The sequence below is a fragment of the Notamacropus eugenii genome, chromosome 1, assembly GCF_028372415.1.
Source record: "Notamacropus eugenii isolate mMacEug1 chromosome 1, mMacEug1.pri_v2, whole genome shotgun sequence".
NCBI classification, from domain to species: domain Eukaryota; kingdom Metazoa; phylum Chordata; class Mammalia; order Diprotodontia; family Macropodidae; genus Notamacropus; species Notamacropus eugenii.
This window is the reverse complement of record NC_092872.1, coordinates 285554093-285578866: the sequence shown is the minus strand read 5'-3', so window position 1 is coordinate 285578866 and position 24774 is coordinate 285554093. Positions and strand designations below refer to the sequence as shown.

The 24774-nt window shown below is 39.3% G+C and overlaps 1 long non-coding RNA gene across 2 annotated transcripts in view; it reads left to right on the top strand.

Moving 5' to 3' along the window:
• Window positions 1–24774, top strand: part of LOC140517634 (uncharacterized) — a 72028-nt gene that overhangs the window by 23083 nt on the left and 24171 nt on the right. For both annotated transcript variants that reach the window (XR_011971660.1, XR_011971661.1), the window contains exons 2-3: window positions 2247–2406; window positions 3046–3242. This is a non-coding gene — a long non-coding RNA (uncharacterized lncRNA). The remainder of the gene's footprint in view (window positions 1–2246; window positions 2407–3045; window positions 3243–24774) is intronic.

Here is a 24774-nt window from a genome sequence, read left to right as displayed (position 1 = left end):
ACCTCTTAAAGGATTTCCTTCACCCATAAAAAGCACAAGATACAAAGGTCACTGTGGCAGAAAATCACATGCCTGAATCTGAATAGGAGTCAAAGAGGAAGCATATTCCTTTTATGCATTGATGACGTGCTATTTTTTAAATTTTCTTTATATATGTACTTCATCTGTGATTTTCTATAGTATACCACTAATCTCCAAAAATTCTTATTTTATTATTAATGGCCAGCCTACAAATAAGAAAAACCAAGAATATGAAACGTGAATGTTGAGAAATCACTACATTTTTGTCTTCCTTTGGAATTAATTCTGTCAGATAATGCGTTCTCCATTTTCTCCCAATAACTAGGAATACCAAGATATCTAAAAGATGGTAGCATCTTTGCAAAAACACCCAACATTTGAGGTCAAAGGGACCTTATAATTTTCTTTGTTACTAGAAAGTATGGGGAAAATTTGCATGGTTTTACCAAGTTACAAGTCAAAAAGTATCAGCTGAGTGCCTCACCTGCATTGAGAGCTCTAGTTGCCATTGTGGGGATATAAGAAAATATCAGATAGTTCTTGACCTAAAGAAATTAGAAATGTATTTGAGTAGATTGTTAGCAGGCAGTTTTCTTACTATCTTATGTGGTCATGAAGTGACAAAATAAGAATTTAAATTCCTTTTGAGTAGGAATTGTTTAATTCTTTGGTTTTGTATTTGAATTTCCAATGTACTTGTAATATGGAGGTGCTTAATAAATGCTTGCTGGTTGAATGAGAAAAAAAAAGAACCAAGACCACATTATACTCAGTAATAGCAATATTGTATAAAGACCAACTGTGAATGACTTAGCTATTTTCAGAAATACAAAGATCCAAGACAGTTCTGAAGGAATTACAATGCAAAATGCTATCCATTTCTCCAGAAACAGAAAAACAAAACTTAATGGAGAATGCAGATCAAAGCATAAAATTTTTAATTTCATTTATCATCATTATTATTGCTAGTCTGTGTTTTCTTTCTCTATATTAATATGGAAATATATTGTTTGACTGCATATATGTAATCCATATCAAATTCCTTTCCTTCTCACTGAGGGGAAAGGGGAGAAATGGAGAGAATTTGGAACCTGATTTTAAAAATATGTTAAAAATTGTTGTTAGATGTAATAGAAAAAATATTTTTTAAAAATGCATGTGAGCTAGTGTGTCTAAGTGATGACAGGTGACAGTTGGATGATGATCTGAGAGGACAGATCATAACAATGGTCTAATTGTATGAATATTTATTGGTTTCTTGAATATATTTTCATGTCTATATTTGTAATATAGGACAGCTAGGTGGTACAGTGGCTACAGCACCTGACCCTGGAATCAGAAGGACCTGAGTTCAAATTCAATCTCAGACTCTTACTAGATTGTGACCATGGACAAGTCACTTAATCCTGTTTGCCTCAGTTTCTTCATTTGTAAAATGAGCTAGGGAAGGCAATGGCAAACCACTCCAGTATCTTTGCTAAGAAAATCCCAAAAGAGGTCACAGAAAGCCAGACATGACTGAAATGACTTAACAACAATAAAACTAATTTGTACTATGAGGATGTATCTATGAAAAGTAGTCCATGAAAGAATTTTAAAAATTGATATAAAATTCTAACTACCAGTCAGTTAGCAAACACTTATTAAATGCTTTTTCTGTGCCAGGGACTGCACTGAGTGCCAGGGACAGAAAGAAAACAAAATGTATTGCTGAGCATTCAGTAGGTTCTAAAATTAATTAATACAAAAATGTATTGTCAATTTCTTACATAATTTACAATGCTTCCTAAGACCAGGCTTATTGAGGATGGCCCTTATGGTTCATGCTTGTTGAGTTCAAGCAGATGTCACACATGAAAGACCTTCTAATTCTGCCTCTGCAAGCTGGTGGTTTCATGGGCTCCTTTTGAAGGTAAACCACTCTGGAGTCCATTCTATAAACCCATTGGTGTGTACCTGTAGTATCTGATGTGTGGCTTTTAACATTGTTTGGTTAAATGAGGCCTGTTCATTACTAAAGTAGCTCTGTACGTTTTTTGATCTTACCAATGATGTGTTCCAGGAATACACAATCTTATGTCTTATGATTCAATTCCTCCTTTTGGGAGAGAAAGTGTTAATCTGCCTATATCTGCTTTAAAGTGATGGACTTGGAGTTTCATTTACATATATGGGCTCTATTTCAGCTTCTACACTTTCCAAATCTGTTATTTTTCACTCTATAGATCTGAAAGTGTGGAATCAGATGGATGCTGCAGAGGTGTTAATTGATTCAAATGCATTCTTCCCGTTCAACTTTGACTTCAGATGTCTGTTAACATATTCAGCTGTACCTTTCTACTTGACATATTTATGCTTAATATGGCTTGCCTGGAGGAAACAAAGGTAATTATAAATATTGAATATCCATAGGTTCAATTTGACCTCTGGATTCAAACTTGAACCTTCAGTCTCTACATCTTTTAGATGTATGTTAACAATTTTATATTTGTCAGGTCCACATAATATTTTCATGTCACAGAAAAAATATTCCACAATACAAATAGGTTTTTAAACATGTTTTTAGTAGATTCATATAATTCAAAATCACTCATATCCTTTAAATGATTAGTTAGAGATCTGGATGTGTTTTTAACTTGAAAGCCATTCATAATTCTGTTTTGAAGGGATAATATTGGACTTAAAGATAAGTGGTATTGTATACAACTAAACTACTTCTCTGAAAAATATTATGTCTTATAGAAATTATTTTAAATGTTGTTGTATTGGTGACATTTTAAATAGAAAATAGTGTTTCAAATTGATATAAAATATTCCAGAGTTCTCCAACACCTGGATATATATATGTATATCTATGCAATATGTGTATATATGAACAAAAGAAAAACTTTGTAGTAATCAATTATTGCTTTTTTTTTCATATTAGTAGAAGATCAATGATATCATGGTATGATGTCTTGACTTATGTGTGAATTTAAGTGAGGTAGGATTGCACAAAGTTGTCAGCCTCACTCTCTCTTCCAGAATCATCAAAGTGCAGTGATGAGACAAAAATCAGGATGACCGGCAATAGCTGAAGATACAACATACAACTTTGGCATCTTTGATGCCTGAACTGTCTCTAAGCATTCCATAGCACCTGCTTCAGATGTTTTCATGCCTATTGGAACAAATCATTCTCATCATCACATTCTGCTGGGAGCAGGCTTCACATGCATGAGGTAGGCATCCCCCAATTCATTGTGGGGTTTAAGACCTGTTGGTTACCCTCAACTTGCTTTAGCCCATATGCCAAGATGGTTTTTTGGAGTGTGGTTGCTGTGAAAGCTACAACTTCTTGGTGCCACACATGAGAGTTGATTTCTAGATAGACACCAAAAGTGAATGAGAAACCCTAGAAAGAACTCTGCAAGTCCTAATACCAGAAGTTCTAGTCCTTCTTGAACACCTCACATACTCCTAAAATAGTAATCAACAAAAATAGGATAGATGTTGTGATATTTTCAGATGATTTATTCAGTAATTAATTAAAATAAATTACTCTTTGTATACATGAGAATTTTGGTTACAGCCCAATTTACCAGTATTACAAAGTTCCTACCAGGGCTTAATAATTATCATAATAGCCTAAGGACACACAAAGTTTGAAGAGTAAATAGATTGTCATTCTCCATTTTTCTATTGCTTCTTTACACTTCTTAGCATTGGTCAGTCTTTGGAGGAGAAGTTATATTTGAAGAAATTATTATTTTTTTCTTCTTGTCAATTTATTGGTATTTATATGGAAATTTCTCTAGGAAAAGCTACTATTCTTTTTTTTTTCTTTCTTATGGGGAGCTCTGTGGACTTTACACAGGTACATAAAATAAATGCTTGTAATAGTTAATAAAAGTGTTGCAAATAAACTAAACTTCCATAGGCTCATTCTAAGCATCCTTGGTTATACACCAGTAGTTGACTAGAGACCTAGTAGTAGTAGCTAGTAGAATAGCTGGATAACTCAGCTCATCCTCTCCCTCTAACTCTACCTCTCCTTATCCTCTCCAAAGGAAGGTAAATTTAGATGGCCAGAAGCTGTCCAGTTAACTTGAGGTTTACTAACTGGATTCCTTTCCTTTCCTTTCCTTTCCTTTCCTTTCCTTTCCTTTCCTTTCCTTTCCTTTCCTTTCCTTTCCTTTCCTTTCCTTTCCTTTCCTTTCCTTTCCTTTCCTTTCCTTTCCTTTCCTTCCTTCCTTCCTTCCTTCCTTCCTTCCTTCCTTCCTTCCTTCCTTCCTTCCTTCCTTCCTTCCTTCCTTCCTTTCTTTTCTTCTTTCTTTCTTTCTTTCTTTCTTTCTTTCTTTCTTTCTTTCTTTCTTTCTTTCTTTCTTTCTTTCTTTCTTTCTTTCTTTCTTTCTTTCTCTTTCCCTCTTTCTTTCTTCCTTCTTTTCTTTTTCTTTCTTTCTTTCACAAAGCCTTGAATCCAGTTCATGCTGAAACCCATAGATTTGACCACAATAGGTCCCTGCCCAAGCTTCAATTAATGACTGTATTTTGAACCCTCTTGGCTTAGAATGAATGTCAGTGGTAACTGTTTCTCTTTGGAACAGCAACCCTGAAGGTCTTCCCCTCCCAGCTTGATTTTTTTCTTTTTTAAAAATTTCTAGTTAAAGGGGCTATCCCTTGACCCACTTCTTAAAGTGGCCTATTCACTGAATGAGCATTACTTCACTCTAAGTAATACCTGAAAAATCCTTAGCCTAAAAATGTCAAGGTCTCCCATTGCACCCTGTGCCATCTCCAGTCTTCCTGAAGAATATCTGGTTACTGGATCCAGATGGTTCAGGAGGATAAAGTGAGACTGGTGACTTTGCACAGCCTCCCTCACTCAAATCAAAGTCAACTGCAAGTCTTGTCATCATTTCCCTGACATCACGGTCCTCTTTGAAAATAAAGAACAAACACAGACTAGAGACCAGAGATGATCCATAGCTCACCTTGTTCCCATATATTTTTTGTCTCTTTATCTAGGCCTATACACTTTGAAAGTTTTGTTCTAAAGAACTTGGAAATTATTAGTATTTAGCATAGTGATATCAATGTAAAACATAGTTAAGCTTTTTTATGAATCAGTTCTAGCCAAACTGTGAAAACAAAGTTTGATCTATGACAATAGTCTAGATTCATTAAGATTTATTGATTGAGTTCTCCATGATGTTTTGAAAGCTTTACTTGTAGCATGAGGATTTGTCCATGATAGAAAGTCAACTTCTCATGCATAATAATTTCAGTTACCAGGTCACATCTTGCTCTTGATTTGGTAGACGCTTAATTTGTAGAACCTTCAAAGATGTGTTGAATACTCTCCACTACTCCCTGGCATAATCTACATTGATAAGTAAGTTCAGAGTCCTGAAGCTAATCTCTTTGTCATTTCTGGTGGCACTGATCAGGTCCTAAATTGCCATCCCAATTCTCTCCATTTGTGCAAATTTGAATGCATTAGCCATTCAATGCTTCTTTGTCAACATATTGTTAACTGACTTCATGCCAATATTATCCATGGAAGACCTTTTGATTCTTTCCTTGGTGTTGGTCATGGCAGAGATTCTGTCTGGATATAAGTCACTTAAGTTTAGCTAGATTTACCATATATATTTATTTGTATGTGTGTATATATGTATATGTATGTATATATAAAACCTTGTACAGTACACATATGCATATGTGTATATATACATATATGTACAAATGTATATATACATATATGTACAAAATATACCTTTACTATCACTCAACAACATGGTGTCTAGTTATTCCGATAATATTTCTATAGGTTTTTGAGACATGCTTATTTTGTGTACTACAAAAACTGATCAATCCCTTTCCTCCTTTCTTTCTATTGCTGTTTCATTTCTTACTGTGTGAAGATCCCAAAATATTTTTACACTTTATTTCAGATGCTTCTAGGAAATGGCCTTTAAGAGAGAGGCTGGTTTTAATGTGGTTATCATCATCATTATCTTCATTGACCTCTAATTATTAATTACATAACATCAATTAGAAATTATTTCCTCTTATATTTAGTAATATAGTCAATCCTCAACTTTCATGAGGTTATCATTCCTCGAAAAAAATGACAATAAAATAAAAAATGCAAATGTTGATTCACTGAACCTTTGGGGAATAGGAAGGTAGGTTCCTGCAACCACACAGAATGGTAATCTTTCACTAGTTTGCTGAAAATACACTTTTCTGCATATAGTTTTCATAATGAAACATTAATTCTGGTTATATGCACTTTTCTTAACATGTTTCCCATGAAATAACCCACAAAACTCAGGGAAGAGGAGAGGCCACTGAATGGGACTAAGAGAGAAGGGGCAGTGTGGTCCAAAGAAGCCTGAGGTAAAAAAGGGGCAGCACCTGCTGTCTATACCTTCTGTTTCCTCTCTGTGCTTGAATCATTACCCAGTGAAAAGCACAGGCCTCAGGATGAGTCCATGTCTGAGCTCTGAACTCCCACCACGACCCTCAGACTGGAGAGATGGCAGGGTTCACCACCTCTTCATTTGCCCATAAACTTAGCTGCTTTTCCATATTTTCAATTCCCTCATCTCACACTTGAGAGGTTACTTTAGGATTTTCTGGAGCAGATTCAGCAGCCCTTTTTACCCATACTTTCATCCTTTATTCAACCTATCATTTATTTTCTGTATTGCACATAGTGTAAATGCATGCAGTTGTCAATGTGAAAAGAAAATTAAGTTACTAATAAAATCACATGGATACTTGAAGTCTCAAAAGTTAACTGCATGAATGTTGAGGATCGACTGTAAATAATTCTTCATTGTCATTATTATTACTATGAACCTCCTATCTCTGAGATCATGGTGGGTTTGCCAGGTGTTTTCCACTATTACTTCTAGGAAAAAATACTCAATGTTGGGGGAATTTATAACCCCTTCAAACCTCTCCTTGACCTAACTTTCCGAGTTCCTTAAACTTTCTCCCTTTCACACACAGGGTTATAGAGTCTGCCTCTTTCTGTTCCTTGCATGCAATCTATGTATTCAGTGTATCACATATGCCATACAACAGAACATACACAACTAATCTCTGTGCCTTGTTCTGTGACCTTCTCCTTTCCCTCACAAGGCCTTGAATGCACTCCTTCTTCACTCATGCCTCTTCAACCTCTAGTTTCCTTTAAAGCTTTGTTAAAATGTCCTCTTCTAAAGGAAGAAGCCTTTCCTAATTCTCCTGTCACTAGTAACTCCCCCGAAGTGCTATCCCACTTACTTTGTTTATGGATCCTGGGGCAGCTAGGTGGTGCCATGGATAGAGCACCAGTGCAGGAGTCAGGTGGGCCTGAGTTCAAATCTTACCTCAGACACTTGACACTCACTAGCTGTGTGATCTTGGGCAAGTCACTTAACCCCAACTGCCTCATCCTAGGTCATCTCCAGTCATCCTGATGAATATCTGGTCACTGGATTCAGATGGCTTTGAAGGAGAAGTGAGACTGGTGAGGGCTGCACAACCCTCCCTCATTAAGAAACAAAGTCAAGTGCAAGTCATGTCATCATTTCTCTGATGGCATGATCTTCTTCGACAATGAAGGACAAACATACATTATGGATCCTATGCTAGTCTTTTTTCACACTTTCCTTTTTCCTGGGTTGGGCTGCTTTGGCTATCCCATCTGAATCTCCTCTAATCAGTCAAAGTGATTCCCCAATGGGTTGGATCTGGTGCCACCATTTCCTCTGATGTAGAAGGAGATATATGTCTGCTTCTCATGATTATAACTCCTGAGCCTTCACTGGCATTCTTCCCATTTAAACAAATTAGCAAAAAGGAGGCCGTTAGTCCCCCATCATGAAACATTTACCAACAGAAAGAAATATAACAATAACAACATGAAAACAACAGCAGCCAAGCAGTAATGGTTCACTCACAAACCTGGATCACACTCTGCCCCCAAAGCCCAAAGTGTCCATAGATAGGGAAGAGTTACTGAAACCTGGTTGGGTGTAACATGTTCCTGGGACAACTCCTAATCGAACTGTAGTGTTTGATGTCCTTGCCATCTTTAGAGATCAGTCTGAAATGCGTGGCTATACTGCTCCTCTTTGTGTCCCCTGCCAGACAAAAGCATTCCTCTGCTGCTTTCAGCCTGCTGGAACAGGGTTAAGCCCATTAAGTGCAGAGATGAGGAGGGGCACATTCCAGACATGAGGGACTGCCAGTGAAGACTTTCGAATGTTGGAGATGGAACATCATGCATGAGCAGTAGGAAGGCAGCCAAGTCTTAGAGTGTGTAGAGAGGAGTAAGGTGTACGGAGACTGGGAAGATAGGAGGAGTCAGAATATGAAGTACTTTAAAAGCCAAACAGATGATTTTGCACTTGATCCTGGAGATGACAGGGAGCAAGTTCAATTTAACAGCTCAGTTCAAGATGGAGTGAAGTGGCATGAGCCTTGAGGTAGGAAAATGAAGGAGCAGGGTATTGTAACAATCTAGACATCAGGAGGAGAGGGCCTGCTCTGGGTGAAGGCAGCACCAAGGACAGAAGGGAATTTGTAGCAGAGATGCTCAGGAATAGAAATGACAGGGTTTGACAACTAATTGGAAACAGAGAGTGAAGGAAAGTCAATGATGATATTTAGGTTGCAAATTGAAATGATTGAGAAGATAAAGGAAGGAGGAGTGAAAAAGGGAAGTATTTGGGGGGAAAGAGAAAGTATTTGGTTTTTGACTTACTGAGTTTAAGATGTCTATTGGACATCCAGTGTGAGATGTCCAATCAGCAGCTAGAAATGAGAGGGTAGATTATAGGGCATATCATCTATTAGCATTTGTGATTTGGATTTATAGCTTTGTTTGGTTCACAGTTCTTCAACTGCCATGAAACTTCTACAGCCCATTTTTTATTTTTGGGAAAAATGGGGAAGTGACTCATGAGTATCAGACATTCAGGAACTTTTTTACATTGAAGCACCAAGCTAGATATTAACCTTGTCATTGGGACTGTGATAGTCTATAGACATGGACTTATGATGTCTAATTCTCTCTTTCCAAGGGAGTGTTTCAGTTCAATAGCTCAGCCACTAGTGCTGCAATGACTGGACATCATGGCTGTCCACTTGCTCCAGTGCAGGAAGTTCTTCAGTTCTGGAGGAGTTGGGAGGCAAGAACTATCCATCCAATAGACAGACAAAGTCAGTAGCTACCCAACTCCAGCAATCACAGACCAGGATTTCAAATGAAATCCAACAAACAAATAACAAGCAAACAACAACAAAAATAGACTCTATGTAGATTTTTTCTCTTTAGTCAAAAAGAAAGGGGCCTGGATGATAGTAATGTGTATCCTCTGAGAGGAAGGTCAGGCTTCCACTAGGAGGGAAACTGGACTTTGAGTAATAGTCAGGATATGTGCAGCCAACCACCAGAACCACAGTTGGCATGTGAGAATGTGCTGCCCCAGGGCCAGGAGCAGATGCTAGAGCACATGTCCCTTTTTGACCTTTCGATATGTACGAAGATATACGAATACAAATAGGTATTGGGGTCCATTGTTGTCCAGGACCCCGCTTTTCCCCTCCCTTACTTCTAAGGAAGGAAACCTCTGCTTCATAGATCTCAAAAGTTTCTTAGCTGTTGGAACTCATACCTCCCAGGGCAGCACCACAGGAACAAAAGGAAAAGCAGTGGCCAAGAAATATATTTAAACCATAAATCAGATGAATAAAATTCACAAATGGAAAAATCTCCACAGAAATTTGGTGGGTTAAAAGAAAAAAATACAATTAAAAACCAGAGCCCAGACTGTGAAAAAGGATGGGTAGTCCTAGGGCGTAAATTCCCTGTTCCTGACAGTTGTCAGCCTAAGGAAACTGAAGGAATAAATGGAGAGGGATGGATTGAGAAAGAGCAGGAGGAAATTTGAATTGTATTCTTCTATTCATTAGTGGTGGAATTTCATTGTAGTGATTGTTACATCTTCCTCTTTGGGCCTCAGTTTCCTTCTCTGTAAAAGGGTAATTGAATTACATCCTTGGGCACCCAAGATGTCTTTCAGTATTTAATTAAATCAATTATTATGATATAAGTATCTCTTCACATTGTGTACTTATGAGGTCTATTTTTTAGTCAATTTTTTTTATTTTATTTTTTTTATTTTCAGTGTTCTACAATCACTACCATATAAATTAGAGATTTTTCCTTCCTTCCCCATCTTTACCCCCTTCCTCCTTGAGACAGCGTACAGTTTTATATAGGTTCTATACATACATTCCTAGTAAATTCATTTTCACCATAGTCATATTGCATAGAAGAATTAAAATGAGTGGGAGAAATCATATAACAAACCAAAACGTAATACAAAAGAAGATGATCTGCTACATTCTGCAGTTGAATTCCATATTTCTTTCTCTGGATATGGAAGGTGTTTTGCCTTAAAAGATAATTGAGAATTTTTTAGGTCTTTGCATTGCAATGAAGTTCTAAGTCTGCCAGAAAAAAATCCTCCTATGCTGTGGTTGTTGCTGTGTACAAAGTTCTCCTGGTTCTGCTCCTTTCGCTCAGCATCAGATCATGTAAGTCTTTCCAGGCCTCTCTGAAGTCTTCTTGTTCATCATTTCTTATAGAACAATAATAGTCCATTACATTCATATACCATAATTTTTTTAGCCATTCCCCAATTGATGGGCGTCCCCTTGATTTCAAGTTTTGGCCACCACAAAGAGAGCTGCTATAAATATTTTTGTACATGTGGGACCCTTTCCCATTTTTATGATCTCTTGGAGATACAGTCCTAGAAACAGTATTGCTGGGTGAAAGGGTGCACAAATTTTTGCAGTCCTTTGGGCATAGTTCCAAATTGCTCTCCAGAATGACTGGATCAGCTCACAGCTCCAACAATGAATTAGTGTTTAACTTTTCCACATGTTCTCCAACATTTATCATCTTCCTGCTCTGTCATGTTAGCCAGTCTGATGGGCATGATGTGGTATCTCAGAGGTGTTTCAATTTGCATCTCTCTAATCAATAGTGATTTAGAGCATTTTTTTCATATGACTATAGATATCTTTCATTTCTTCCTCTGAAAACTGCCTGTTCATATCCTTTGACCATTTATCAATTGGGGAATGACTTGTATTCTTGTACATTTGACTCAGTTCTCTATATATTTTAGAAATGAAGTCTTTATTACAGACACTAGTCGCAAAAATTCTTTCCCAGTTTTCTGCTTTTTAAAGCCAATTTTGAAGCAAATCAAAAATTAAGAGGCTAGACTTGGGACCAGGGAGTGAACAGAACTGCACTGAATTATTTCTTCCATTCCCTGCAGTATGTAACCTATAATAAGAAGACAAGACTTGGGGAGAGGAGATCTTAGGATGATAGACATCTGCCTAGAAAGAGCCTTAGAGACCAACTATTTCCTCCTTCTCTACCTCCCTCAGTTTCACAGCTAGGGAAAATAAGGCCCAGAAAGATGAAGTGTTTCACTCTATGGAGAGTTAGGTTCTAATCCTATCTTCCTATCCAACTTTGGGTAAATTCCTTCCTCTCTGGGCCTCAGTTTTCTCATCTGTTAAATTACATGGATTAGACTACATGATCTCTAATTTCCCTTCTGGCATTGTTACCCTGGAGAAGTCTGTGCCCTGAGGCTTTCCTGATTGATGACTTTCCTCCAAGACATTCTTTTTAGGAAGAACCCCAGCTACACTTCACCTCACTCACTCCCAGACCCTCTCTCCAGACTCCTCATCATTCTTGTCTCCTGGCATATTGCTCCTCCCCACCCCTTCCCAGCTTCCCTTTATGTTTTCTTCCTGAATTAGAATATAAGCTCCTGGAGGGCAGGGGATGTATTGCTTGCTTGCCTTTGTATCGCTAGTGCTTAGCAGAGTCTGGCATGTAGTAAGTATTCTCTGTTCCAGCACCACCAGCCAGGAGGCCTTCTAAAGGGCCTGGCTTCTGGGGATTTTGCAGCCTAAGCCATTCGAAAAAGAAACACATTCAAAGGGATTTGTTTCACATTCTCTTTGAAGTGAATTGTTCCCTTCTGATTGAACAGCATTCTCTTTCCCAGCCCCTACTTGTCCCAATTGGAAAACTTTGCTTTTCAGAGTAGAACCTCATTGAAGTTTCTCAGAAATGTGGACAAGAGGTTTTCTGTTATACTAGCCTCTGATATCATTTAAAATAAAAATGAAACAAGAATGTGGATGAAGGGGCACCCTTTGGGGCAACATCCATTGCAACTTCAAATTTGCACATTGGAAAGATTGACTAGTAATGTAAAAGAGGAGACTGTCTCTGTGGAGCTCAGAACAGAACTCTGCAGAAGCTCTCCCAGAAGCCACCTACTCTGGAGGCAAAAGCTGTTGACTCTCCCCTTCTCAATAGTCTTCAGGTTCTACAACACATCAGGCAATCCAGTCTATGTGGAGTATTTGAAGAGAGCAGGGTGAAGCAGAGATAGTTGGCATTTTGGGGATGGCATGGATCATTAGTTTGACTGGTTGAAGATTCACTGACCTGGATTCCTGAGAGTTGGGTCTGTTCCATCTGCAGCTTAGCCCTTGTCTTAAAGGGACATGGGGAAGATCAAATAAGATTATGTAGGAATAGTGCCTTACAAACTTGAAAAAGTGACATAGACATTACTGTTGCTGCCGTGCTGCTTGTGCTAGTCCCCACTGGAGTACAAGGGGCAAGAGCAATATTCCGTGCAACTCCTGAGCTGAAAGGAATTCCATGATGCCTCCTTCTCCAATCCACTAGTTTTAGGCAATTAGCAATGCATAGTAACTATGTGGTCATCTAGTCTGTCTTTAACATTTCAACAAACTTGATAAACAAAACTGATAAATCACCAGCTCTATGCAATTCATAAATCAACAATTATTTATTTAGTAATATTTTAATTTATTAAGAATCTACTATATACAAAACACTGTGCTGATACTGGGGATATTAGGACAAGAAAAATCAACCAGTCGCAGCTCTCAGAGAACCTATATTCTCTAAGGAATGACAGCACAGACGTATGCACATATGTGTATTTGTTCATACATATATTACATATAATATGTATTTTATATAAACATACAGGTATATGTGTGTTGGCATGCCTTAGACAATATAAATGACATTTTAAATAAATACAACACAGTTTAGGAAATGCTTTCAGAAGCTAATTAGTTCTCTACTATTTTCATATTTCACACTTTTATATTATCTTGGCAAAATATTAGGACAAACTTACTCCTAGGCTCTACTACTGTAGATGCTGCTGCTGCTACCACTTACGTGGGACTTTAAGGTTTGAAAGTATTTGGCCAATGTTATTATATTTTGTCCTTACAATAAAAATAGAGAATTCATAAGATTAAGTGATCTGCCTAGGGTCATTCCACTATCTCGAGTCAGATAGACCTGAGTTCAGATCCAACCTCATCTCTCTCTTCCTGACTCTTCTTGAGCTGTCTCATAAATTGCTCCCTCTTCTTCTTACACATTCTCTTGCTTGTTTTCAATTTCCTTTATAGCAAACAGTTCCTGACCTCAAGGAGCTTATATTCTATCAGGAAAATCAATGTGTACATTTATGAATAAATTCAAAGTCATGAATAAATTCACAAAGAATTAATCAATTCAAAGAAGTTAATGGAAGGGAATGAGAGGGAAAGGACTCCAGCATTTGGGAGTGCCAAGAAAGACGCCATGTCAAAGTTTGGGCTTCATCTCTTTAGTAAAAGAAAAGGAGAATTCTACAAGGTAGAGAGCTGATGAGGGAGTGATTCTAAGATATCAGGACAAGCAGCACCAAGGAATGGGTCTGGGACCTTGTGCTTGGCATCGAGTGTGCAACAGTAAAAGGAAATCCAGTCTCTGCTCTCAAGGAGCTTGTACACTGGTGTGGGGAAGGGTGGTGAGCAATATATCCTTGTAACTCTCATTATAACTCTGCCACTCCCTGAGTGTTCCAGAGACTGCCTATTCCCTGTAGGATAAACTGAAAATACCTCCATTTGGCATTTAAAGTCATTCCCCACCTGACTCCAGCCTAACTTTCCAGGATTACTTCACACTGCTCTCATAGCATCCAGTTAACACTACCATGGTCCAGTTGAGAGATGATGAGTGGTTTTTATGTATTTAGGTGTCTCACTAACAGGTTGGACACCATTTTCTCTTCTCATTTTTGTTCTTGTAAGTGGGTTTGATCTTGATCTTTCCTCTAAGAATTAAACAATATAACTTTGTACAAACACAACTTCCCTCACTTCAACAACCAGTCTCTTCTTCCTTTTTAGGATAGAACCTATTTAATTTTTTGCAAGGCCACATGAGGTTTGCCATGCCTCCTGACTACCTATTTTTATCTAAAAGATGTCATTCATGATTTATAGGGCTGAGGTGTTTATCTAGTTATCTATAAACCATGGGCTCTTTTATGTCTTGATTCTGAGCAATATTTTCCAATATTCTTGTTTGTGACTTTCCCCTACTCTGAACTTTTAACAACTAAAAATTGTACTAAAGAAATGAACATTTTATGGGTGGCTTTGTTTTCCTTGTGAAGAGTTTGCATGTGTAGTATTAAACAAAACGCTACACATTCAAGCTCTTCACAAGGATTTACTTGCTAATAAAGAATTGACTCAGTTTCTAGAAGGGAAGCAGAAAGTTGGGAAACAATTTTTACAGTCAGTGTCTCTCATTAATGCCACATTTCTCAAATATATAGAGACTGAGTCAAATATGTAAGAACTCAAGTAATTCCGATTGATAAATGATCTAAGGCTATGGAAAGTCAGTGTACAGATGAAGAAATTATTTGCATTATCTATAGTCATATGAAAAAATCTCTAAATCATTATTGATTAGAAAGATGCAAATCAAAACAACTCTGAGGTACCACATCACACCTACCAGATTGGCTTACATGACCAAACAGGAAAATGATACATGTTGGAGAAGATGTGGAAGACTTGGAACACTAATTCATTGTTGATGGATCTCCTGTCAATCTGGAGAGCAATGTGGAACTATGTCCAAAAGATTATAAAACTCTGCATACCCTTCGACCCAGCAGTACCACTTTTAGGGCTGTATCCCAAAGAAATCATAAAAATGGGAAAAGGACCCACATGTACAAAAATATTTATAGCATCTCTTTTTGTGGTGGCCAAGAGTTGGAAACGGAGGAGATATCCATCAATTGGGGAATGGTTGAACAAGTTGTGGTATATGAATGTAATGAAATACTATTGTGCTACAAGAAATGATGAGCAGGCTGACTTCAGAAATACCTGGAAAGACTTATATGAACTGATGTTGAGTGAGGGGAGCAGAACCAGGAGAACATTGTACACAATAACGGTCACATTGTGTGATGATTAACTTTCTTTTTTGTTTTATTTAACTTTTAACATTTATTTTCACACAATTTTGGGTTACAAATTTTCTCCCCTTTTCTCCCCTCCCCCCCCAAACCCGAGCTTTCTAATTGCCCCTGTGACCTATCTGCTCTCTCCTCTATCCTCCCTCCCTGCCCTTGTCTCCGTCTTCTCTTTTGTCCTGTAGGACCAGACAGCTTTCTTGACCCTTTAACCTGTATTTCTTGTTACCCAGTGGTAAGAACATTACATTTGGTCCTAACACTTTGAGTTCCAACTTCTTTAGCTCCCTCCCTCTCCACCCCTTTCCCTTGGAAGACAGGCAATTCAATATAGGCCATATCTGTTTAGTTTTGCAAATGATTTCCATACTAGTTGTGTTGTATAGGACTAACTATATTTCCCTCCATCCTATCCTGTCCCCCTTTACTTCTATTTTCTTATGGTCCTTTCCCTCCCCTGAGTGTTGACCTCGTATTGCATTCTCCTCCCCGTGCCCTCCCCTCCATCCTCCCCCCCACCCTGCTTGTGCCCCTGTCCCCCACTCTCCTGTATTATGAGATAGGTTTTCCTATCAAAATGAGTGTGCATTATATTCTTTCCTTTAGTGGAATGTGATGAGAGTAGACCTCATGTTTTTCTCTTGCCTCCCCTCTTTATCCCACCACTAATAAGTCTTTTGCTTGCCTCTTTTATGGGAGATAATTTGCCCCATATAACTTCTCCCTTTCTCCTCCCAATATTTCTCTCTCACTGCTTGATTTCATTTTTTTTTAAGATATGATCCCATCCTCTTCAATTCACTCTGTGCACTCTGTCTCTATGTATGTGTGCGTGTGTGCATGTGTGTGTGTGTGTACTCCCACCCAGTGCCCAGATACTGAAATGTTTCAAGAGTTATATATATTGTCTTTCCATGTACGAATGTAAACAGTTCAACTTTAGTAAGTCCCTTATGACTTCTCTTTGCTGTTCACCTTTTCATGGTTCTCTTCATTCTTGTGTTAGAAAGTCAAATTTTCTTTCCAGCTCTGGTCTTTTCATCAGGAAAATTTGAAAGTCCTCTATTTCATTGAAAGACCATTTTTTCTCCTGAAGTATTATACTCAGTTTTGCTGGGTAGGTGTTTCTTGGCTTCAGTCCTAGTTCCTTTGACTTCTGGAATATCCTATTCCATTCCCTTCTATCCCTCAATGTAGAGGGTGCCAGATCTTGTGCTATCCTGATTGCATTTCCACAATACTTGAATTGTTTCTTTCTAGCTGCTTGTAATATTTTCTCTTTCACCTGAGAATTCTGGAATTTGGCCACAATGCTCCTAGGAGTTTCTCTTTTTGGATCTCTTTCATGCGGTGTTCTGCGGATTCCTTGAATATTTATTTTGCCTTCTGGTTCTAGAATCTCAGGGCAGTTTTCCTTGATAATTTCATGGAAGATGATGTCTAGGCTCTTCTTTTGATCATGGTTTTCAGGTAGTCCCAGAATTTTTACATTGTCTCTCCTGATTCTATTTTCCAGGTCAGTTGTTTTTCCAATAAGATATTTCACATTATCTTCCATTTTTCGAATCTGCGCGGTATGTTCTGATATATCTGTCTTTCTCGAAAAGTCCTTAGCGTCCATCCATACCATTCCAGTTTTGAAAGATCTATTTTCTTCAGTGAGCTTTTGAATCTCCTTTTCCATTTGGTTAATTCTGCTTTTGAAAGCATTCTTCTCCTCATTGGCCCCTTGCACCTCCCTTGCCAGCTGAGTTAGGCTAGTTCTCAAGGTGCCAATTTCTTCAAGATTTTTTTGGTTCTCCTTTAGCAGGGAGCTGATCTGCTTTTCATGCTTCTCCCTCATCCCTCTCATTTCCCTTCCCAGTCTTTCCTCCACCTCTCTAACTTGATTTTCAAAATTCCTCTTGAGCTCTTCCATGGCCCGAGTCCATTGTGTGGGCTGGGACACAGAATCCTCGATTTCTGTGTCTTTGCCTGATGGCAAGCATTGTTCCTCCCCATCAGAAAGGAAGGGAGGAAGTGTCTTTTCTCTGATAAAGTACCCTTCAATAGTTTTATTTCTTTTCCCTTTTCTTGGCATACTCTCCAACCAGTGGCCTGACCTCTGAATGTTCTCCTCACACCCACCTTGCCTCCTGGTCCTCCAAGCCAGCGTTTGGGTACTGAAATTCAAATGCTGCTTCCCGCCTTAGGGTTTTTGGCGGAGGCAGGGCTGCTATTCAGTGTTAAATTAAGTTCAGGTGCTGAGGTCAGGGGCAGGGCTGCCTCTCTGGCTCAGTTCCCTCAGGGGGTTTATGCACAGGCCTTCCACAATGGATCCAGGCTCCCACCCATTTGGGGAGCCTCTGTCTGCAGCCGCCTCTCAGCTTCTATCTCCTGGGGGGGCCCAAGCCATGGGGGCACCCCACTCCCCTCTCAACCCGCCAAAGAGACTCTCTCACCTACCCCCGTCAGTCACCTGTTGGTGGGGGGGCTTGTGCCACCGCTGAAGATGCCGTCTCTGGAGCCTTCTCAGATCTGTGCCTCTCGGAGCCGCCGCCGCAGGTCCAGGCTGGGCTCCGCGTCTGCCGTGCTACGGACCTTTTGCGAGAGGTTTGCAGGTCCCTCTCTGGGTGGGGGGACCCGCGTGGCCGCTGGAGATCCCGTTCCCATAGCCCTCTTGGATCTTTTCCTCTCGGTGTCGTGGCCGCGGCAGGGCTGCACTCTGCTCCCCGTCCCGGCGCCCAGTCCACGGCACGAAGAACCCCCCGCGAGAGGTTTGCAGGTCTCTCTGGAGCAGAAATCTCCCTCGCTCCAATATTCCGTGGTCTCTGAGTGCAGAATTCGCCCTGGCTTGGTCCCCTCTAGCCATTCTGTGGTTTGTGGGTTCGGAGCTATGTATATGTGCGTCTTTCTACTTCGCCATCTTGGCTCCGCCCCGCTGTACTCTGTGATGATTAACTTTCAAAGATTTATGCTCTTCTTGAAAATTCAAGGATCTAAGACAGCTCCAAAAGACTCATGAAGGAAAATATTGTCCACATCCAGAGAAAGAACTGTGAAGTCTGAATGCAGATGAAGTAAACTATTTGTGCTCTTTTTTGCTATTGTTACTGTTTTGTTTTGTTCCTTTTTGTCTTGTTTCTTCCCATTGGTCCTAGTTCTTCTTCACAACGTGACTCATGTGAAAATATGTTTAATGTGAAAAAATGTTGACCCAATCTCCCCTGATCCAGTGACTGAAAAGGGGCAAAGACAAGCAGTAAGTGGTGAGACCATGTAAACTCTGCAAAAGCGGCCTGGCTTTTCTCCATGATTAAAAATCACCATCTCTTCTACATCACTTCTAAGACACATAGTCCCTGAGGGATGGATCCAAATAATAGATATGAGAGTGCTCATCCTCTGTACAGACTGAGACCCACTGACTTTTCCAAGGATAGATTTATTCACTAATTTTCAAGGCAAGAAGCCTCAAAGCCACAGCTTGTGAGGAATGATTGGAGATGTCATTTGTGTGAGCAAGACTAAGGAGATTATAGATTCAGTATATTCTGCCGTCGTCAGACAGTTCCTGGAGAACTGTATGAAATCTGTGGACCTCATTGAAGGGAGGACATTGGCCAGATGGAGAAGGGACATGGATGTTGTGTTCAGTTATTTGAATTATCTACTTGCTTTCTATTTCCTCAGAGGAGAGAACTAGAAACAATGAGTAGAAATTGCACAGAAGAAAATCTCAATAAAGAAAAACTTCTAAAGAACAGAAGCTACCCTCAATGGGAATGGACTAGCCAGGAGGTGGAGGGTTTTCCTTCAGTGGAGTTCTTCAAGAAAATGCCCAATTATCACATCATGGTATAGCATTTAGAAGAGATTAGTACCAAAGAAGCATGGTAGTGGAAAGGAGTGGAGGAAGAGATATGGGACATGTTAACAAGATAATTTCAAGCAGACTCAACCACCTGAAGGATGTGGAGGCTGAGGAAGTTGGAAAATCTGGGGATAATTCTGAGTTTTGAAATCTGGGTGTCTGGGGAAATGTTAGTGTTCATCAATAGAAATGGAGAAGTCCTGAAAAAGGATAGATGTTAGAGTGGGGATATTCATTTCTAAATAATCCTTTTCAGACCATTCAATTCTCCATAAGATAAATTGTCTCAATTCCTTTTTTGTCTCTTTCCCAATCCCTTTAAATCTCTTTCTTGGCATTACCCCGAATCCTTAATTTCTTTAATCTATATTTTCTTCAATTTGTTCATAAATATAGCATGATTCTTTTGAGTAGGGACGAGAATGATGGTTAATTTAGCAAATGGCTTCTCAGTCAATCCTTACTCAGCCATCCTCTTCGGCTTATTGCCTCTGAAACAAGGCAATCACCCATATTTATCTTGTGATTTATCATTGGTCCCTTTTCTGCCATATTTGCATATAAACAAAGCATTTACAGTCTCTTATATTGTAGTGAACAATCGTATGTCCATAGTCCTTTTCCAGTGTGAAGGATATGTCCTTGCTTAGATGAGATTATGGGATCATTGATTTAGATCTGTGAGACACCTTAGACCCCATTTAGTACAATCTCTCTGTTTTAAGGATGAAGAAATGAAGATTTAAGAAGTGAACTTAGGTCATGCTAGCACAGTAGGGAGTGTCACAGGCAGGACTGGAACACAAAGCTTCCTCCTTCTAAATTTAGCCCTCTATCAACTACTTTGTGCTGCAAAGAATTGTGCGAATTTTAATATGTTCCATATCCTTTAACATCTACTTTTGAAATTTTTATGTAAATATTTTTAATGAACATAGCCCTCAAAAATTCGTTTTTTCATGTTTACGTAAAAATCTACATTTGTTGTGCTAGTGTTCAGGAAGATAATTAATTTTACTATATCTCAGTGAACTACATCCTTTGTAATTATTCTAAAGAAATAAATTACTAGTTATCTCCAAACACACCTTCTCCCAATGGTATCCATTTTCCAATTAGTCCCTCTTCTGTAATAGCAGCCCCCATACTCTTACAATCAAAGATAGAATGAAAGACAAAATTGGTTTCCTGGAGGCTTGTTGCTTCACTTTTTACCAGTTTAACACTGGCGTCTATCACTGAACGGGAATTCACTTAAAGAGAACTTGGCACTTGAGGGATTCATGTATTAAATCTCTATTGTCCCCCAAGGACCTGTATCTCCCTGTTCCCACTCTCAGGGCCCAGCCTGCCACAGTGCTGGGGTCTCTCGCTGCCATCCTATGCCCACCATCTTGTCCTTGCAGCTGATGCCAGGTGGAGTGCTGGCCTCTCCCCCCATGGAATGCTTTCTGACTAAGCCCCATCAACCATCTGACAACGTCTCACAAATATCAGCACTCTGCCAGCTCCAATAAACACCCCTGTAATGTTAATGACCCTTAATGAGGACACGAGCCATCAGCTAGGTTGGGAACAAACTCGAGTTATTACTGGCCAAATATGCCTGGAAAGAGGCCGGAAAGTGGAAGTGATGGGGAAATTGAACAAAGAAAGTAAAAGAAAATGAGAAATTGGGAGTTTGAAGCTGCTGAGAGAGAGAGTTCCAGGGCTCTGGGGTGGGGGTGTGCCACCATACCATTTAAAATTCTGGTTGAGGCAAGAGGAAAGAGATGGTCCTTTCCTCACTCCCATAAGGATGTGGCAAGGGGTGTCAGAAGAATTCCATGCCCAGAATGTTTATTCTGTGACCTATGACTTGTGACCTCTGGCCCAGTGCACAGCCACCAATTTGTGATTTCCAAGTTCTTGTTACAGTCTTCATTAGTACTCAATAATATCTATAGGCCAAATCATTTCTACATATGATATATCCATCTTTTTAATGGAAGGCACTAGGATAATAATATTCCATGAGAAAAAAGTTTGCCATAGGACAAATTTGATTGGCTAGCATCCTTTCCATTGAGTGAGAAATATCATACTTCATTTTTTTAACAAGTATATTGGAACACCTTCTCTATTGTAATGCTTCTACACTAGGCACAATAGGTAATATGAAAGGAGATGAATGGCACAGTTCAGTTAAAATAGAATAGAATTGGGGGCAGAAGACTAGGGCTCTAGTCCTGTCTCCATTTCATACTATTTGTGTCACCTAGGAAAAATCACTTTGATAGCCTCAGTTTCCCCATTTGAAAAATAAAAGAATTATGCATGATAGATTCTAAGGTCACCTCCAAATCTAGTTTTATAATAATAATAATTATGCTATTACAGCTTACCTGAAAATACACTACCAAGGACTCATCTATCTATCTTTCTATCTGTCTATCTGTCTATCTATCTATCTATCTATCTCTCTATTTATCTATCTACATTGCAATTTTACACACAAACCTCATTGAATTCTTGTATTCATCCAGTTAAGTATCATTATTCCTGTTTTTCTTATTTGAAAAGTGAGATTCAGAAGAGGTAAATGGCCACTTGGCTAGGAAGTAGCCAAAAGTAGGTCTGGAATTCACAAGTCCTAATACACACTCACACACACACACACACACACATACACACACACACATCAGGAAAAATGCCAAGTAGAGTCAGATCAAGATGAGTGTGATAGGAAAGATATCATAAGACTGCAGAAGACATAAAGAATTAACTTCCAACGGATGACCTTGGAGGAGGAGGCAGTTCTCAGAGTTGGATGTGTGGGTAGTGGTAGTACATTTAGAATGGAGGCAGTAGCCAAACCAAGGATGACTTGCTGCCTTGAGTGATAGTTCCATCTGGTCCTATCTTAGCTTCCCAATTTCTGATGGGTTTGGGGCACAGAGTATGGCCTATTGTGACTAAGGCACTATGTATGTGTAGGGAAAGAGAGGGGGAAAAAAGAATGGAAAGGAAGATTGAATTGAGACCATTATGAGTTCTAGTATATCAAGGAACCTGCCAGAAGGCCGCTTTGTTACCTCTGCAGTTTAGTTCTGCTTCTGGGGTCCTCTCTCCAGTCTTGATTCTACATTTAAAGATTTTCTATAAGATCATGTATAGTTGGAGAGTCTATGAACTCTTTGGAAAGATATTTTTGGAGAGCAGCTGATTGTAATGACACATGTTGAGTACCAGGATGCCTGGGCTCATCATTGGGAAAGAGAGGTTTAAGGGGAATGGTGAGCATCATATTGGCTTTGATAAAAGATGCTGGCATCCACCCTGACTTTGCTTATTGGGGCAGATATAGACAAGCCATTGCACTGGGGGATGTAGATGGGCTAGGACTCAGGGTTATGAATGAACATCCTTTGTTCATTCCTGGATCCTTGTTGTCTGACTTGTCTGCTTTTGGCATTTTGACAATAAGGATCTCAACTACATTGCTGGTCATCTAAGGTTTGTATTCTGTAATACAGGAACTTTTAGGTTGAGAGGGAAAGCCCTATTCCTGGGCCACTAGTCTTTCTTCCTGCATTGATGGGGGACTAGATGAGGTGGTCCCAACATATCCTCTGTACTTCACATCCCAAAGCCTTCCCTTCCTCTCCACCCCAACCCTGTGTGGAAAGAAAGAACATTGGCTCTTGAGATAAAGGCCCTTGGTTCAAATTCCACTTCTAATATTTACTCCCCATGTGACTCTGGGCAGGTCTCTGTCCCTATACATCTCAGTTTCTTTGTCTGTCAAATGAGAAAAGTTGACATCCAAACTTCTTTCCATCTCTAGATAAAGGATCTTATAATTTGCCTGGAACTACTGGTGCCCTATACAATCTCTGTTCTACTCCCAAAGAAATGAAACACGTATCTCCACAGACTCTGGGGAGGTACCGTTGCCCCTCATCTGTGGAAAGAACTCTCTAAAGGATCAGTGAACATGCACCCCACAGAGTTCAGCTCTAATCAAATCTCACCCTGGTGAGGGTGGGGACTGACTCAGTGTATCATTCCTCTGAAATCAATTTCCCATTCCAAGTCATTCTACTTCCTCACCTCACCTCAGATCATCTTGATCACCAACTGGAGACCTCCAGGACATCCAACTAGGACTAACCTGTCCTTTCTAAGCTGGCACAACCTAGCCTCATTAGAAACTATCCTTAAAAGCCCCAACTCTGTGTGAATTCCTACCAGTGTCTTCCACCTCTATGCTCTGGGACCCTCTCCCTTGTTGGCTGTTAATGATTACAAAGTGTCTCCTGCAGACTCAATTCTCACCAGCCAATGAGATCCCAGGAGAGAACACATGGGCATTGCCCTCATTCAGATGTCCTGACATCTTTAAACTACAAACAATAGACCACCTGTTTAGTGGACTTTGGGCAGTGTTTAAAAATCTGGTTGAGATAATACCATTTTTCTCATTGCTTTTTTCCATCTACTGCCAGACTGTGTAAGTAGGGCAAACTTTACATAGGTAGTAGATTTGCAGGATAGGAAGCAAACCAAGGACGTCTTTTTTTATTTCTGATGCCACTGTTGCCACTGGTAGCAGGTCTTGTTTGCCAGAAGTGACGTAGAAGAAAAGCATAGAGTATGGAGCTGGACATGACCTTAGGTACCTTAACCCAACCTCTTGATTTTACATAGGAAGGTATTGAGGCTTACAGAGGTTAGATGACTTGCCTGTGGTCACCCAGCTGATGAATGGTAAAACCAGGATTCCTAATCAGGCCTAGTACTACACTAAACTTCCTTCATACAAGCTGAAGTTGATTTTTCACTGTGAACATATCCATTCAACTTGATCAAACCTTCCTGAGTAATTATAAATCCAAGGCCCCATAATATGTTATAAAGATGAAAAATACAACATGATTCCATTCTTCAAGGAGTTTATGCCATAACAGGCTTGATGTGCTGAATAAGTCATCATAATACAAGAGAGGAGTTCCATTAATGGGGTACAAGTAGTGCTTTGGTAGACAGCAAACTTGCTTCTAATGGGAAAAGATCAGAAAAAAGGTCATGAAAGAAGAAGAATTTGGGTTGCAACTCAAAGAATGCATATGATTTCAACAGGCAGATAGAAGAAGTGGGGAAGGACTTCTAGGTATAAAACATTGTATGGACAGAGGTAGGGTGGCAGTGAAGGACATTCTGTCTGAGGAATGGTCAATATTCTGATGGTAGGTAAAATACTAAAAGGACAAGTATGAATGAGATCAGACTTAGAAGGTAGGTTTTAGCCAGATCATGAGAGTCACAGGGGTTCCTAATCTGGGATCTACTTGATTTTGTTTTTAAAATATATTTTAATGTTTGTATTTAAACATGATCACTTTCATCTGCAATTCTATGCATTTTATTGTATGCTTTTAAAAGCATTTTTCCCCCCGAGGAGTGCATAGGCTTTACTGGATAGCAAGAAGGGTCCAGGATACAAAAAGTTTAAGA